General features: G+C 40.1%; 3 long non-coding RNA genes across 3 annotated transcripts in view; 1 reads left to right on the top strand and 2 right to left on the bottom strand.

The window, feature by feature from the left end:
- The window catches only part of LOC139823859 (uncharacterized), a 315,960-nt gene that overhangs the window by 227,300 nt on the left and 73,348 nt on the right, over positions 1-15,312 (bottom strand). The gene's annotated exons all lie outside the window — the stretch shown is intronic.
- On the top strand, positions 2,598-4,247 carry LOC139823870 (uncharacterized). The gene is made up of 4 exons (XR_011734921.1): positions 2,598-2,755; positions 2,824-2,893; positions 3,109-3,550; positions 3,670-4,247. It is a non-coding gene; the product is annotated as an uncharacterized lncRNA (long non-coding RNA).
- On the bottom strand, positions 4,103-6,725 carry LOC139823869 (uncharacterized). The gene is made up of 4 exons (XR_011734920.1): positions 6,544-6,725; positions 6,058-6,394; positions 5,456-5,972; positions 4,103-5,375 (listed from the first exon to the last, which is right to left on the bottom strand). It is a non-coding gene; the product is annotated as an uncharacterized lncRNA (long non-coding RNA).

Genomic DNA, 15,312 nt, shown 5'->3' with positions numbered 1-15,312 from the left:
AAGTCCGACAAAGTCCATATTGGCACGCGGTGCCAATTTAAAAAACTGAAACATGTAATTAATAATAATTGATTGTGAAATATTATTAAGCATCAAGATCCGCTTCGACCAAAAACGGCACTTCTCATTGCTTATGTTATTTTAAGATTTTTTTTTCTAATTTTGCATAAGATACTTAATTTTTTTAATTGACATATTAATTTTTATTAAATATTTTCGTAAACAGTGAAATTACCAGTAATAATTCATGAAAAAAACTGTTATATAATATATATTATAGTTTTTATAAACAAATATATTAATCCTATTATTTTGCAAACATACCTTATAATTTAAACTGAAAATAATATAATCGTATATGAAATAATATAGTCATATAAGATTATATATGATCAGATCAGAATATTACATCTCAAAGTATCCGATAGATGGCATTCGATGTGATCTGTTTCTCGTATTTAAAATTTTACAAACAGTGTTATAAGAACGGCATCAAAAAGACACGACACTGTCTCGCGCTATTTTCGCGCGACGCTGTCTCGGAGCGACACAATTTTTGTATCAGTTATATCGTGAAGTCCACTCTTATAATAAAGTAGCACGCTTAAAAAATAACATTTGAAAATATATAACAATTTTCTAAAACTTATTTAAATATATATGTCCTTATATATAATCTTATATAATCATATATGACCATATAAACTCTTATCAGGCTAAAATTCATATATGATAAGATAGCTTCTTATATAAGCATATAACACACTATAAGGGATATTTTTTATATGTCCTTATATAATCTTATATAATCATATATGACCATATAAGAGGTTATGCGGCCAAAATTTTTATATGAGCATATAAGACCGCTTCTTATATGAACATATAAGACATTATAAGGGTTTTTTTCCCGGGATGTGTATTAAATGTACCATCGAAACGCTTAACTTTAACATCAATGTCACCTACACCTACAGCAGCAACAAGGTTACCATTACCAACGCGAACTTTATGCTCATGGTTTTGAAACAAATTTAATTTCTTAAACCAATCTCGCCTCATACACAAATGTTCCGTCGCAGCCGAATCCGCGTACTACATGTCACGTGCATTTAATTCATTTACAGTTAAACATTCGATATTAAACAGTTCAACATTGTCGCTTTTATCTTTATGTACTTTTTAACTAACATGAGAGTAATTTTTGTCTTTACCCTTTTTCTCTAAATGCTTTCTTTTTTCAAAACAATCACGAGCCCAATGACCCGGTTTTTTACAGAAATGACAACTTCCACGCCTTGCATCATTCGCAGAACTCATGCCAGACGACTTTCTATTTACATTGCTCCGTTTGCCGCGCGCAGAATACACTTCTTGTTCATTGCTCGTGTTTACATCTCGACTACGCATATTTAACAGTGACTCTTCGTTTATCAAATAATCGGTTAACTTATCTAATTTTTTATCGTTACGCGGAACCGCATACCACGCCGTGCGAACATTATCATATTTTTCGGACAAATTAAAAATAATTTTTGCAATGACGACCGCCTCTTTTTGCTCCATATCTATGTCCTTTAGACGTTGAGCAAGCGAAACAATTTTCTCGATGTAATCCGCCATCCTTTCATCCGGATCCATCTTCGCGTTTATAAATTGATTTAACAATACTTGAACCGACTGGTCACTCTTCTCTGCATGGATAGTTTTGAGACGTCCCTATATTTCAGCAGTTGTACTGCAGTCCGTCAGATAACGGAGTTGATCCAGCTCAAGGCCACGAATGAGGAAGGCCTGCGCCTCTGCATCCTTCTGTTCCCATGCGGTGATGTCCGTGGTGGTTGTCGGCCGCGGCGTCGATCCATCAATATACTTTCGAAGTTTGTTCTCCCGCATGTATATCTCCATTTGACGTTTCCAGAGTTAATAATTCTGTCCATTGAAGCGGTGAATGTGATACAGCTTGGTCTCAGCCAAATTTCAGCACCAGCGTGACGTTCACTAGCAGCTTACACAGAGTCTTCACTCGCAGTTTTCGCTTTCACTACCTCTCACCTTTTTCTCTCTCTTCTCTATAGCCTTCTACATGCGTCGTCAGGGTCTGGGCCCATAACCTGTTGTTATTTATGAATAACCGACGATACAGGCAGGATAGTGATGAGACAAGCAGTAGGTAGATAACTCGTGACTTTATTCAGGTGAATTCAGGTAAAGCGAACGTTTCGTCAAAGAGCGTTACAGAGACTGAGGCAGAAGGCCCCCCCTTCCCCAAAAGCATACCCATCTCGACGCGCTAAGCAGTTATAGAGCACGAGACGAATACGTGCGGTGTGGCGATACTCGAGACCTCGAATAGCACATGAGTCTAACAAACGTGAAATATCCCTTATGAAAAAACCTATTGAGATCCAATAGTAACTGTTCAGAAAAACTATTGGCAAATTTCTAGTAGTTTTTTGGCGGACTACTGAGAACCTATTTGGGACTAAAGCTCTGTGTCCACGATACAAGAAATTGAACCAAGTCGTGGAACCAAGTTTTTGGAACTAGAAATTGAATCGTGTACACTAGTTTTTTTATATCAAGAAATTGGACAAAGTCCTATTATGATAGTGTCCACGATACACGAACTGTTGCGTGAAACTGTAACCAAGTCCTTGATATCGCGAGTTTGACTGAAAAGTTGCACGCAAGTAACCAAAAAGTGAAATGCGACATGTTGCATTTTATACATTGAAAAACGCTAATTTATGAGGTAAGAACGCTTTAAATTTATAAGTTAGCTCGAGTAATAATAAACTAAAAGTTATTCAACTTTTAAAGCTTGTACAAATGACGGCAAATAAAGAAAACGTTGTGAGAGGTTATGATCGCACTCAATCTGAAAAGTCAGGTAAATATTAATTTTATCATATTTTGATTCTATAGAAGTTAAATTATTTGTATAGTTACTAGTAGGTCTATTTATTTTATCCAAATATTTTGTTATATATTATATTTGTATTATCTTATTTTTGTTATATATATATATATATATATATATATATATATATATTTATTATATTATATTATTATATTTATATTATACATATATTGTAATAATTTCAGGATCTGTGGACTTAACAAAAGAGCGGAGATTATCATAATCGAGATAAAAGATTGAAAGCTCTGCAAACAATAGCTGAGCAGCTTCTCGAACTGAGTGGTTGTGTGGTTACCGTAGATGTAATAAAGAAAAAAATTGCTAATTTAAGAACACAATACTTGGAGCAAATTAATAAAATTCAAAAATCTAAATCGAGCGGAGCTGGTGCAGACGACGTATATAAACCAACTTGGTGGCTATTTGAAGAATTAAGTTTTTTGGCACCTCATGTAGCATCCAGAAAAGGCGAATCCTCTGTATCAAAAAATATTGTCGCAAAATCATATGTTGATACATCTACATCCTCTCAAGAATGCGAAAACGATGAGAATATAGATGACTTATTTTTCACGGATGTACAACAAGTATTGAGATCAAATAACAGCCATAATATATCAAGAAAAGGTAAAATTAAATCCATTATTTATTTGAATATGTATCAAAAATTACTGGTATAACATAAATTTACGCACTAATCTATTTTATTTTGCAACAAGCCATGACTATAAAGTCTTACTTTACAGATTTTTGTAATTCAACCCCTATCAAGACTACAAATTCTTCAGCAACGACGTCTATTCCACATAATAAAACAGAAGAAATGATCGAAACACAGAGTGTGCATTCTGAAACTTCCAGTGCGTCAAGTTCGCAGCTCACATCGGGTAAAGGAAGCAAAAGGAAAAAAGTAGAACCAAACGAAAATACTAGCGAAGCATTTTGGACAAACATCAACGCTGCGTTGAAAGACATAAAGAAAGATGATCAGAAACAGGAAGGAAAGGAAGAAGACGCTGGTCTTCATCATTGGCTATTATTTTTGAAGTCAGAAATGCAGTGCATAAAAGACAGACGACGTTTACGGAGACTACAAGTTAATATTTTAAATCTTGTTCAAGAAGCGCAGGATATAGACAGTGCTGTGCAATGAAAATGATTAACAATAACTTCAAACTATATCGATTACATTTATTTATTTTTATTTTTACATACATGTTCAAATTTTAATGTTTCTTCGTTTTTTTCCTCACAATGCCGCTCACTTATGCTGAACAAAGTTTTTTGTAAAAAATGGTATTAAAAAATAAAAAGTATAACTATATTGGAGCTATATGTCTACAATTATTCTGACGACCTAATTATTGTTTCAATATACCTGAGCTAATTCTCATTACTTATATCTCTTACATCTCATTAGTTAATTACTTATATCCTTATTATTTATTACTTATTACTGATACACTTACTATTATATAATATACTAGTTATACTTATTTTTATACTTAATATACTTATTATTATTATATACTTATATTACTTATTATATATATTTATATAATTATACTAAAATATATACTATATATTTATACGCGGGCGTATATGCGTTTCTTCAAGTTTGTGGAGCCTTTTCATTATATATATAGATTACTTATATCTCATTACTCATATTATTGTACCATATTTTCTTGCCAAGAAACCGAACCGACTGTATTAAAATATTGTTTAAACGTTGAACGTACATGAAGAGAATTTCGATTTGGACGAACATTAGTTACATGTAGACTTTGTAACTGATTATTATATATTGATGAGTCAAAATTGATGTCTTTGACATTTGTTATTTCATTAAATGCTGCTTTACCTATAAAATTATGCAATGCACAGCAAGCTAAAGTTACATTTTGTACTGTCTCAACCGGTAAGTAAATTACAGTTTGCAGTACACGAAATCGGTTTGCCAAAATTCCAAAAGCATTTTCTACAACTCTACGACCCCTAGAAAGTTTATAATTGAAAATGCGTTCACTATGCGTCATGTTTCGGAATGGATACGGCTTTAAAATATTGTTGCGAAGAGGAAAAGCAGCATCCGCTAGAATAACATATGGCATTGGTTCAGTCATTCCAAAGAGTGGTTTATTTGATGGAATATTCAGTGGATTTGCAGGACTCTTTAGTAATCGAGATAAATCACTGTCTCGAAAAACTCCACCATCACCACTCGCCCATTTACTCCGACATTTACGTACAGAAACAGGTAATTCGCATCTACTAGTGCCAGAAGAACTATACTGTCAGTTCCTTTATAATTACGGTACAACGATCCTTGGCTCAGAGGAACTTTAAACTGAATATGTTTGCCGTCTAATGCACCGATGCAGTTTGGCACATCCCATTGTGTCATATAGTCTTCAGCAACACGATTCCACTCATCTTCTGTATCTGGAATCTATAATATTATGTGTTTTACGTTAAGTATTCTTGATGTATTTTGTACTAGAAAATAAAAATTATCGTTTAAATATTTACCTTCAAATACTCATCTCTTAGTACCTCGTAGATTACTCTGACCGTTTCAGGTATGATACGTGATAAGGTACAAGTAGGTATCCTTGTTGTGAATTCTAGACTCCGATATGATTCCCCAGTTGCCAAGTATCGTAGAGTTATAGATAATCTTTGACTCGGCGGAATGCATTGTCGCATAATTGTGTCTTGTTTTTGAATAAATGGAGATACTTTATCCAATAAAATGTTAAATAAACGCGGATCCATCCTGAAAAATGAATGAAAAGACTCAACATCTTCATGGAGAAGTTCACTGTGTTCTAAATGAAGCGATCCTCTTAATTGACGTTGTCTTCGTAGAATCCATTCTCTTGTCCACCATCTCCGTGTTCATCGTCGCTTTTGTTTTTCTCGTTCTTTTTGCTGCTTTTCATGATGTTCTACAGCCATAGCAATAGTTGCAAGAGTTAACAACCTTTTTAATTTGTTCATTGTCGTTGAGCTATTCATTCTTCAAAATCGTCACAAGCATCTGAAACTGTATATACGTTATTTTCCAGGACTATAAAACGTATAAGCAAGCAATCCAGTTCGTATTCAAGTTTCACGTATTTAATACTCACTGTGTATCGTTATTTACGTTTGCGCTATGTTCTTACGGTGTACGCCAGGCTCTATGGCAAGTAGCACGTGATGGGTTACAATCTGAATCAAGCGTTGATACGTTGTCCAGGCGTGGAGCATTAGCAATCGTGGAACTACATAAAATACCAGTCCCTGTTACCAATTGCCACGAAACTCATGAAGATGTTGAATCGTTTCGTTATTGAACATGCGAATTGCGTGGTATAAGAACACCAATCGGAGATGTAACGATTTGCAGGCAATGATGAACGCGATTCTTGTGCAGCATCACCTTCTTCACTCGGAGATGTAGGAAGTGTCCCATGTGGAACATTTCTATATATGTATATACATTTCTATATATGTATATACAAAGATATGTTAGAAATCTGATCAAAATACATAACAGATGACGTTATTATGAAAATGTTGCAATAACATTTTTTTGCATAAATAATTAAAGTAACCTAATTAAAGTAACCTACACATCGTTTCGTGCATCATCTTGATCCTTCCTTCTTTTTTGAGGTTACTGGCACCGGGCGGTTAATAGAGGCTGCGGTCCACTTGACGCTACAAATGCTTTCAATGAAGAAAGAAGGAGAAGAAAAATGCTCCGAAGTATTTGTAGCGTCAAGTGGACCGCAGCCAGAATTGATTATTTCCATCACAGTTTTCTATCGCAGCGCCATCTGTTTCTATACAAGACATTGCTTCTTGCGCAAAGAACTTGGTTCAATTTCTTTGTCCAATTTCTTGTATCGTGGACACAGAGCTTAAGTATTTTCCAATAGTAACTATTCACGAAAACTATTGACGAATGGCTTCTTATGGAAAAATACTATTGCGATTCAATAGTAACGATAGACAGCCACTAAATAAAAAAGTAAAATTTTTATTTATTACCTTTTTTATTGTTCTTAAGAAGTGAATGCCAATACTTTTTCTATTACTGAAAATCTTAGAATCACAATACAATTTAAATTATACCTGAAAAATTCATTTATACTTTAGTGCGGCGCTCCTGGTGGGATTTAAACCTGAGACTCCTGGCTTATGAGTCGCTCATCTTACGTACTGCACCACTGCTACGATTGATAAATATATTTTTTTTGTCTATATATGTTATGACCAATCACATATGAATTATTAGCTAGCAACTACTCAGTGACGAGTTAGAAAACTTAATTTAATCAATAATATCTAGCTTAGGTCTTGAATTAGATCGACTAGGTTAATTTCTACTCGGGTATTCGCAAAACTATTGACTGCAGTTACTATTCAAATGTGAATAGTTACTATTGAACAATTATGGGCTTGAAGTATAGCCCCAATAATAACTATTTGCCAGGCTGTCGACGAACAGTTGCCATTGAGTTCAGAATTATTCAGCAATTACACATTTTTACAACAATGTTTTTTACAAATAAATAATTGTGAATAGGTACCATTCATAAGTAGTAACCCTATCAGTAATCAGAGTTTATAAAACTATTGGGCCAATAGTATATTATTTGTCAGTAGTAAGTCCATGAATAGTTACAGTTTATGAAACTATTGGATCAATAGTATACTATTCGTCGTATAGCAACGCCACTAAAAGTGTACTCTTCGTCAGTAGTAAACTGTTAAAAGTTACTATTAACGTATTATTCAAATCTAATAGTTACTATTGAAAGTCCAGTAGTTACTATTGGTTCTCAATAATTTTTTTTCATAAGAGATGAATTGCTTATTATAACAAAACCAATCATGTGACAAAAACTTTATCATGTATTTTGATTTAAAGTGGATTATGATTTACTTTTAAAAGGTCTGTTGACAATACTTAAAAATTTCTAATAAAAAGATATATATAATTAACTAAATAAAATTTTTTTATTATTATATGACTTATTCGGCTACATCGTGTTCAAAATAAAACGTTATAAATTTTTATCTCGGAAACACGTTATTTTTGAGAAAAATTGTTTAAATAATAGTTATCTAATTTTAAGGGGTTAGACCACTGTGACAGGCGTTTTTTCAGGGTAATTTTCGAGGAATCGCCAATCAGTAAGTGGCCGGGAGTTAGAGCATCGTAGGACGATAAGTCAAGGGGGCGATAGGACAAGAGTTCAGACATGCTTCAACGTTGCATAGAAGAGTCGTAAATTATTCAATGGTAGGAGTGGAATTTTGAAGGATTCGCTTTAAATAATACTTCACGCTTTTAATTCCCGCCTTCCATAAGCCACCAAAATGTGGGGCAGCAGGAGGTATGAATCTCCAGGTAACTTGATTTGGTGTCACGTCTAAATATCCCGGACATAACATCCCGCGACAAAATATCCCGGTCTTATTATCCCAGCGACAGAACATCCCGCGACAATATATCCCATGGCAAAATATCCCCTGGCAAAATATCCCATGACAAAATATCCCCTGGCAAAATATCTCACGACAAAATATCCCAAAAATGCAGGATTATATTCAAAATTGAACATGTGCACAACAACTATTGTGCGCGCCGTATCTTAGGTAGAGCGCCGAACGCCTCGATATCCCTATCCCGTCATTCGGTTATAAACAGTAATAAGGAACGTATACTGGTAAATATATGTCTGGATGTTACTATCGAAACGGTTGTCAGTCAGTTACATCTGTTAGAAGTGTGCGGTCAGGTGTGCGATGCCTTTGAAATTTGTCAGTAGTCAGAAGGGGAAGCGACAATTAGTGCTTCATGGTTTTATTTATGGTGTGCATCGCGAAAATACTGATGCTGTTGTCTGGCGATGCATTAAGTATAAGGAGAGTTGTCGCAGTCGAGTATACACATCTTTGATGACACAGAGTGGTAGGTGGATTTGCTTCTCGTTACTGTTTCGTGTGTAATGGTTTTATTTTCAGGAACAGTTCTGAAAATGACCGATCACAATTGTAACGGCCTGACTTTATCGAACGCGGACTGTCGTGCGGGATCAGGAGTCCGATGACAGGCCCAGAGACAATAATCAATTTAGTGAGACATGCAGTAGTTTATTCACAGTTTAATATATACACGACGTGGTATTTTATATATAGCGCAGGGACGGGTGGAACGCGATATATACAACGCAGGGGCAGTGCGGGTGCACTCGATAACGGACGCGGTCGCACGCGATGCGACGGACTTGGTAGTACTTGCTATAGCGCAGGGACGGACAGAACGCGGTATTTACAACGAAGAAGTAGCTGCGGGCGCACTTGCTAACGAACGCGGTATCGTTATTCGACGGGCTCGGTATATTACATTGACGTATTACAGTACATAGGCGGACGCGGTATATGACAGGTAGTGCATGTGCACTCGGCAACGACGCGGTATTTACAGTACATGGGCGGACGCGGTATATTACAGGTAGTGCATGTGCACTCGATAACGACGCGGTATTTAATAGCGAGGTATATTACGTAGACGTATGACAGTACATGGGCGGACGCGGTATATTACAGGTAGTGCATGTGCACTCGATAACGACGCGGTATTTAATAACGAGGTATATTACATCGTCTCTGTACGCTCGCGGATGCCGCGGTAATATGCGTGCGGGGACGCGTCACGTGGGATGGAAGATTTCCGGAGCCCCGGGGGCGGCGGCAGCGAGAGCCCTCGTTGCGAGGCCGAGCGCGCTCGACCTCGCGTAACCGTGCCTTCGGGGTTTAAGGTGAAGGAGGGCGAGAACACCTGAGAGCTCTCAGTCGAGGCTCGGAGCACCGGACCTCGTTTGGCGTGTTCCCTAGGAATCGGGAATAGGTTTCGTCTTGGAAGCGGATTTCTAGACGAAGTCTCTTTTTCTCGGAACGGCGGTTTATATACCCGCCCGGTGCGGCGGGTTTGCTAGGAGCGCCGATCGTCGCGCTGTGGTGGGAAGGCGCGGCGCCGCGCTTGTCTTCGGGGCGGCTCGGCTCCCGTCGTCGCTCGTCGGGAGGCACCGGTGCCGCGCTTGGCCCGCGCACACGGTGCGTTTTGAAAGGCGTTTAAAATGTGGGCGCACCGCGCCCTGGTCTTCGCCCGACTGGTCGTCGGTCGGGCGGCATCCGGCGGTCGTTTGCCGGGAACGATGCTTAGCGCACGGGGTGCATCGTTACACCATCATGGTCCAAATGCTGGATTTGTTGAGTCGCGACTGGCTATAGCAAAAATTAAGAAACGAGCTAAAAAGTCCTCAGAGAGCACAGGTGCGATTGTGTCCGCTGGAATTTCAAACATAACCGAAGCGGCTGCTGCTGAATTACCAAGTGTTTCGTCCCTGCATCGAACGGTACAACGGACGAGGACACGCGCAAATCCTCAATTACCGACCCCAAGCAATGTAGAAGATCTTGAAATACCGGAACATTTCAAAGTAACAAATAAAGGAGAAAGTTTTTTTTTTGCGTTTATCGGCATGTACAGTCTGCTGGTTTGCAAAATCGGTATGGTAGCGATAGCGAATTTGCGTCTGCCATAAAAATGTTGATTGTTATTGCGTATGTACCTATTCCTGATGTAACTAAAGCGTTCGAAGTACTTAAAAATTCTGAATATTTCACTGACAATCGGGATGACCTGCGCGAAGTTGTTGATTATTACGAACATACCTGGGTTGGTCTACCTCGTCGTAATAAACGCTGGAAGACTCTGTTTGATATTGAAATGTGGAATAGCTACGATGCAGTTGTTAACGAAATACCGAGAACAAATAACGTTGTAGAAGGATGGCACAGGTCATTTAATGAGCGAGTTACCGCGAATCATGCTCAGTTAGGTAAATTCATAGAATGTTTAAAGGCAGAGCAAGATTTAACCGAATTATTAGTCGAACAACGAAATGCAGGCCGAAACGTTCGAACGAGAAGACGCAAACGTTATGTTGATTATGATCTGCGGTTGAGAAATGTTGTGATGCGCTATGATCGCTCTAAGTTACTCGAGTATTTACACGATATTGGTCAGAACGTTGTAGTGTGAGGCGATATAAATTTGTATTTCTATGATTAATGTTTATGTATTTAATTATAAATTAAACTATAAGTTGCTGTGAATATGTTCACATTCCTGCATCTTAGGGATATTTTGTCGTGAGATATTTTGCCAGGAGATATTTTGTCATGGGATATTTTGCCAGGGGATATTTTGCCACGGGATATATTGTCGCGGGATGTTCTGTCGCTGGGATAATAAGACCGGGATATTTTGTCGCGGGATGTTATGTCCGGGATATTTAGACATGTAACCACTTGATCTGACGCAAGAATATTACGAAAGTCTACCTTTTTAAATATCTGATCAAATGCCTTGCGCAGTTCCTTCTCGGCCCCTTGGAATGCAGTACCGTTGTCGGAATACATCACACTTGGAAACCCTCTGTGAGCGGAGAAGCGCTGAAAGGCGGCTAAAAAGGCGGGAGTGCTATAGTCGTGGACAAGTTCGAGATGAATGGCTTTTGTGACCAAACAAATGAACAATGCAATATACGTTTTATGACTGGCTCGCCCTCGTCCGGCCGCGTTTCGCACAAGAAATGGACCCGCGTAATCGACTTCGCAATGTGAAAACGGGCGCGATCGGACGATCCGATCCTTAGGTAGGCTTGCCATTAATTAGGTACGAGTCTTAGCTCGTTCGCGAGTGCATCGGACACAATTGTGTAGGTTAGGTTGTAACCGGACGGTACTACAGAGTGGTGCGATTCGCATGGGTGTTCCATAAATCAACGATCGCCACTCGGTTTGACCTTGAATAACCGAGAAGGTAAGTATCTCTGATTTCTCGAATCGTCAATCTAATTAATAATCCTTATTTTCAGGCTCCCGCCACGGATGGATCATCGCCGCCGCTGACCAGTATCGCCGCTGCCACCGCCGATCATGATCAACGAGGGACTTCGATGGATCAACGCCGATGGACTAGGTAAGTGTAAGGTAAGTAGAATTGAGAATTTTTGAAATATTTTTTGCTATGATTCAACAATTTATTCAATAATCTTGATTCACACAGTTGGTTGTTAACAAATCTTCGAATTGTACAAGTTGCTGTTCACAGGTATTTCAGAGGCTAAGTGCCTGTTCGCTTTGCGGCGCACAATATAATTTCGGCAATCATATGCCATTCGCTTTTGTAAAAGCGACGGTTAACGCGTTTCGCGGGCGTTCCCGGTTGTTACGGATGTCGCGAGATGTTAAACAACGCACTCGATTTACGATCGCGGGACTTAGCGCGACGACGAAAGATAAAGCGTGTTATATGTCTTACTCGTTAGACGATCCCCGAAAGACTGTGGCTCCCCACCTTCGGGCTCTTCCCCCACCATGGTTCCACGGCCGCTTTCTCTTTCGGTAATTTTTCATGCTACGCACTTACAATAGGTGTTTACCGCTCGCAAACGCGCCAGATGTTCCCGGCGGAAATTTCCATGCGCGTCGCCTTGCGGACGACGCACTTTCTCGAGGTCCGGGTGGTGGTTTTCCACCTCCTTGAATTTGCTTTTTCCTACGGCGCCGACCTGCGCGCACGCTGCCTCCTGGGCTCTTATACCCGTTTCCGGACCGACTTCCCGGAGATGTCCGGGTAGACCTGGTAGTGTCCGCCGTTTACCGCGACCCTGCCTGACCCTATTCGGTGACCCTGCGTGCCCGTTGCCGAACTCGGTTCTCGGCGATAACGCCCGGTTTCGGAGAACGCGGACGGTTCCGCAACTTCGTTTCCGGGGCTCGGACCTTGACGCCAACCCTGCATGCACGCGTACCAAGTCCCTGTGAGTGGTCATGGCCACTTTACTCTCGGCGATGACGCTCGGTTACGGGGATCGCGGACGGTCGCGTATCTTCGATTCTAAGGCCCGGACCTTGACGCCGACCTCACATACTCGCGCACCAGGTCTCGTGAGTGGTCATGGCCATTTTACTCTCGGCGATGACGCTCGGTTCCGGAGATCGCTGACGGTCGCGTATCTCCGGCTCTAAGGGTCGGGTCTTGACGCCGACCCTGCCTGACCTTCGACCGGGTCATGACCACGCGTCAGGGATGGTTTGTTTTCGTGGCTGGCCCACGGTTCGCCAACTCCCGGACGCGATCTCCCACTCGCACGCGGACCCATCCTGACCAATTGTCTGGTCACCGTGATGAGTCATCGGGGTTTGTTGATCACGCTCCGCGCTTGGTTCGCAATTTTGTGTACCGTTGGTCCGTTCGCCATCGTTCCTAGCCCTGATCGCGTCTCGCACCCTTCTCACGTGTTAGGAATGGTTTCCCTCTTGGTTACGCTCGCGGTTTTTCAGGTCGCGGACCTGTCGTCCGCCGTCTTAACTTTATTCGCGTCCGCGCTCGTTGTTACTTAAAGCTACTTCCGCATCGTCCGTGTCCGCTTGTCCACCTACCGGGTAAAGACAATTCGACTTGTGTCCTTTATTAGATTCGTGATTACCCCCAGACCTAGAATTCTGCCCGGATTCCCTTCCCCTCTCGGGGACGCAGTGTCCTCACTAGGGTGCGTTCGTGGAGTTCGCTACCGCGCTACCAACGCAAACGCTATTAACTCCGTTCATGGAGTCATGATAGCGCTAGCGAATGCGAGCTCCATGAACAGCAGTAGTGTACTATAGCGTAGCGTTTCGTAGACCCCTGCGCCACCAAATTTGAAAACCTGAGTTAATAAATGCTGCTGTATCAATTACTTCTTTAATATTTTCGAGAGTAGTATGTGTGTAAATGAATACGATTCGTATTCGTAGTAAAGAAACTATTTTACAAAATATAAAAAAGCGATTTCCAATTCATGAAACTCATATGTTCGCGGAGCATTTCTGGATCCGACTCTTCAAAGTGTTAGAGGTACATTGCTGAATATCTCGCAGACAAGCAGCAATCTCCTAAGGAATTTTTAATATATATGATCCACAAAATGATGATTCCTCTGAATATAAAAAATGAGCAGATTCGATTATTTTTGACATTGTTTTTATTAGGTTGGCAACTAAGTTCCCGCCGTTTTTTTAAATGTTACTAGAAACTACAGACGCGCGCTTCGCACGCGCTATTTAACTTTAACATTACACACATATACAATGACAGCTGCTCATGAGGTAAGCACAGCGAGAGAACCAATCGGCATCGCAGAAAAGAGGGAACAATAAACGCGATATATTCGAGTACCGACTTTGCACGCCTTTTTTTAGAGAGAAACATTCCGCATGTCATTAAATGTTTTTGGCATAATGTTTTAAATTATTCGAGGTTCAGAAATGTGGAGCATGGGTCCCGCATGCTTTAAGTGACAACAACAAAAATCAACGAGCCACAATCTCCGCTGGTTTGCTTGCTCGTCACCGCTCAACTCATGGACACAAGCAACGATTTCTTTACCGAATCGTTACTAGCGACGAAAAATGGTGCCTGTACATTAATATGAAGCAGCGCAAGCCATTGCTTAGCCCCGGTAAACAAGCGACACCGCGCGTGAAACAAGATCTTCATCCGCGTAAAACGATGTTGTCCGTATATGGTGGGACTGGGAAAGGATTATCCATTACGAATTGCTTGAACGGAACCAAACGGTCAACGCGGAACTCTATGTTCAACAAATGGAACGACTCAACACGGCTATTCAAGAGAAAAGACCTAATCGGCAGCATGGAGTTCTTTTGCTGCACGACAACGCCCGCCCTCATATCGCCAATATGACCAAGGAAGCCATTCAAACGCATGGTGCCGATTAGGTCTTTTCTCTTGAATAGCCGTGTTGAGTCGTTCCATTTGTTGAACATAGAGTTCCGCGTTGACCGTTTGGTTCCGTTCAAGCAATTCGTAATGGATAATCTCTTCCCAGTCCCACCATATGCACAACATCGTTTTACGCGGATGAAGATCTTGTTTCACGCGCGGTGTCGCTTGTTTACCGGGGCTAAGCCATTGCTTGTCCTGCTTCATATTAATGTACAGGCACCATTTTTCGTCGCTAGTAACGATCCGGTAAAGAAATCGTTGCTTGTGTCCATGAGTTGAGCGGTGACGAGCAAGCAAACCAGCGGAGATTGTGGCTCGTTAATTTTTGTTGTTGTCACTTAAAGCATGCAAAACCCATGCTCCACACTTCTGAACCTCGAATAATTTAAAACATTATGCCAAAAACATTTAATGACATGCGAAATGTTAAAATTAAAAAAAACGGCGGGAACTTAGTTGCCAACCTAATATATAAAATAAGAAGTATAATTAAATATATTTTTTAATAATATATCCATATTTGGTTCCA

The sequence above is a fragment of the Temnothorax longispinosus genome, unplaced genomic scaffold (assembly GCF_030848805.1).
Source record: "Temnothorax longispinosus isolate EJ_2023e unplaced genomic scaffold, Tlon_JGU_v1 HiC_scaffold_20, whole genome shotgun sequence".
NCBI lineage: Eukaryota > Metazoa > Arthropoda > Insecta > Hymenoptera > Formicidae > Temnothorax > Temnothorax longispinosus.
Note: the sequence above shows the minus strand (reverse complement) of the source record. Positions and strands in the feature narration are given on the sequence as shown.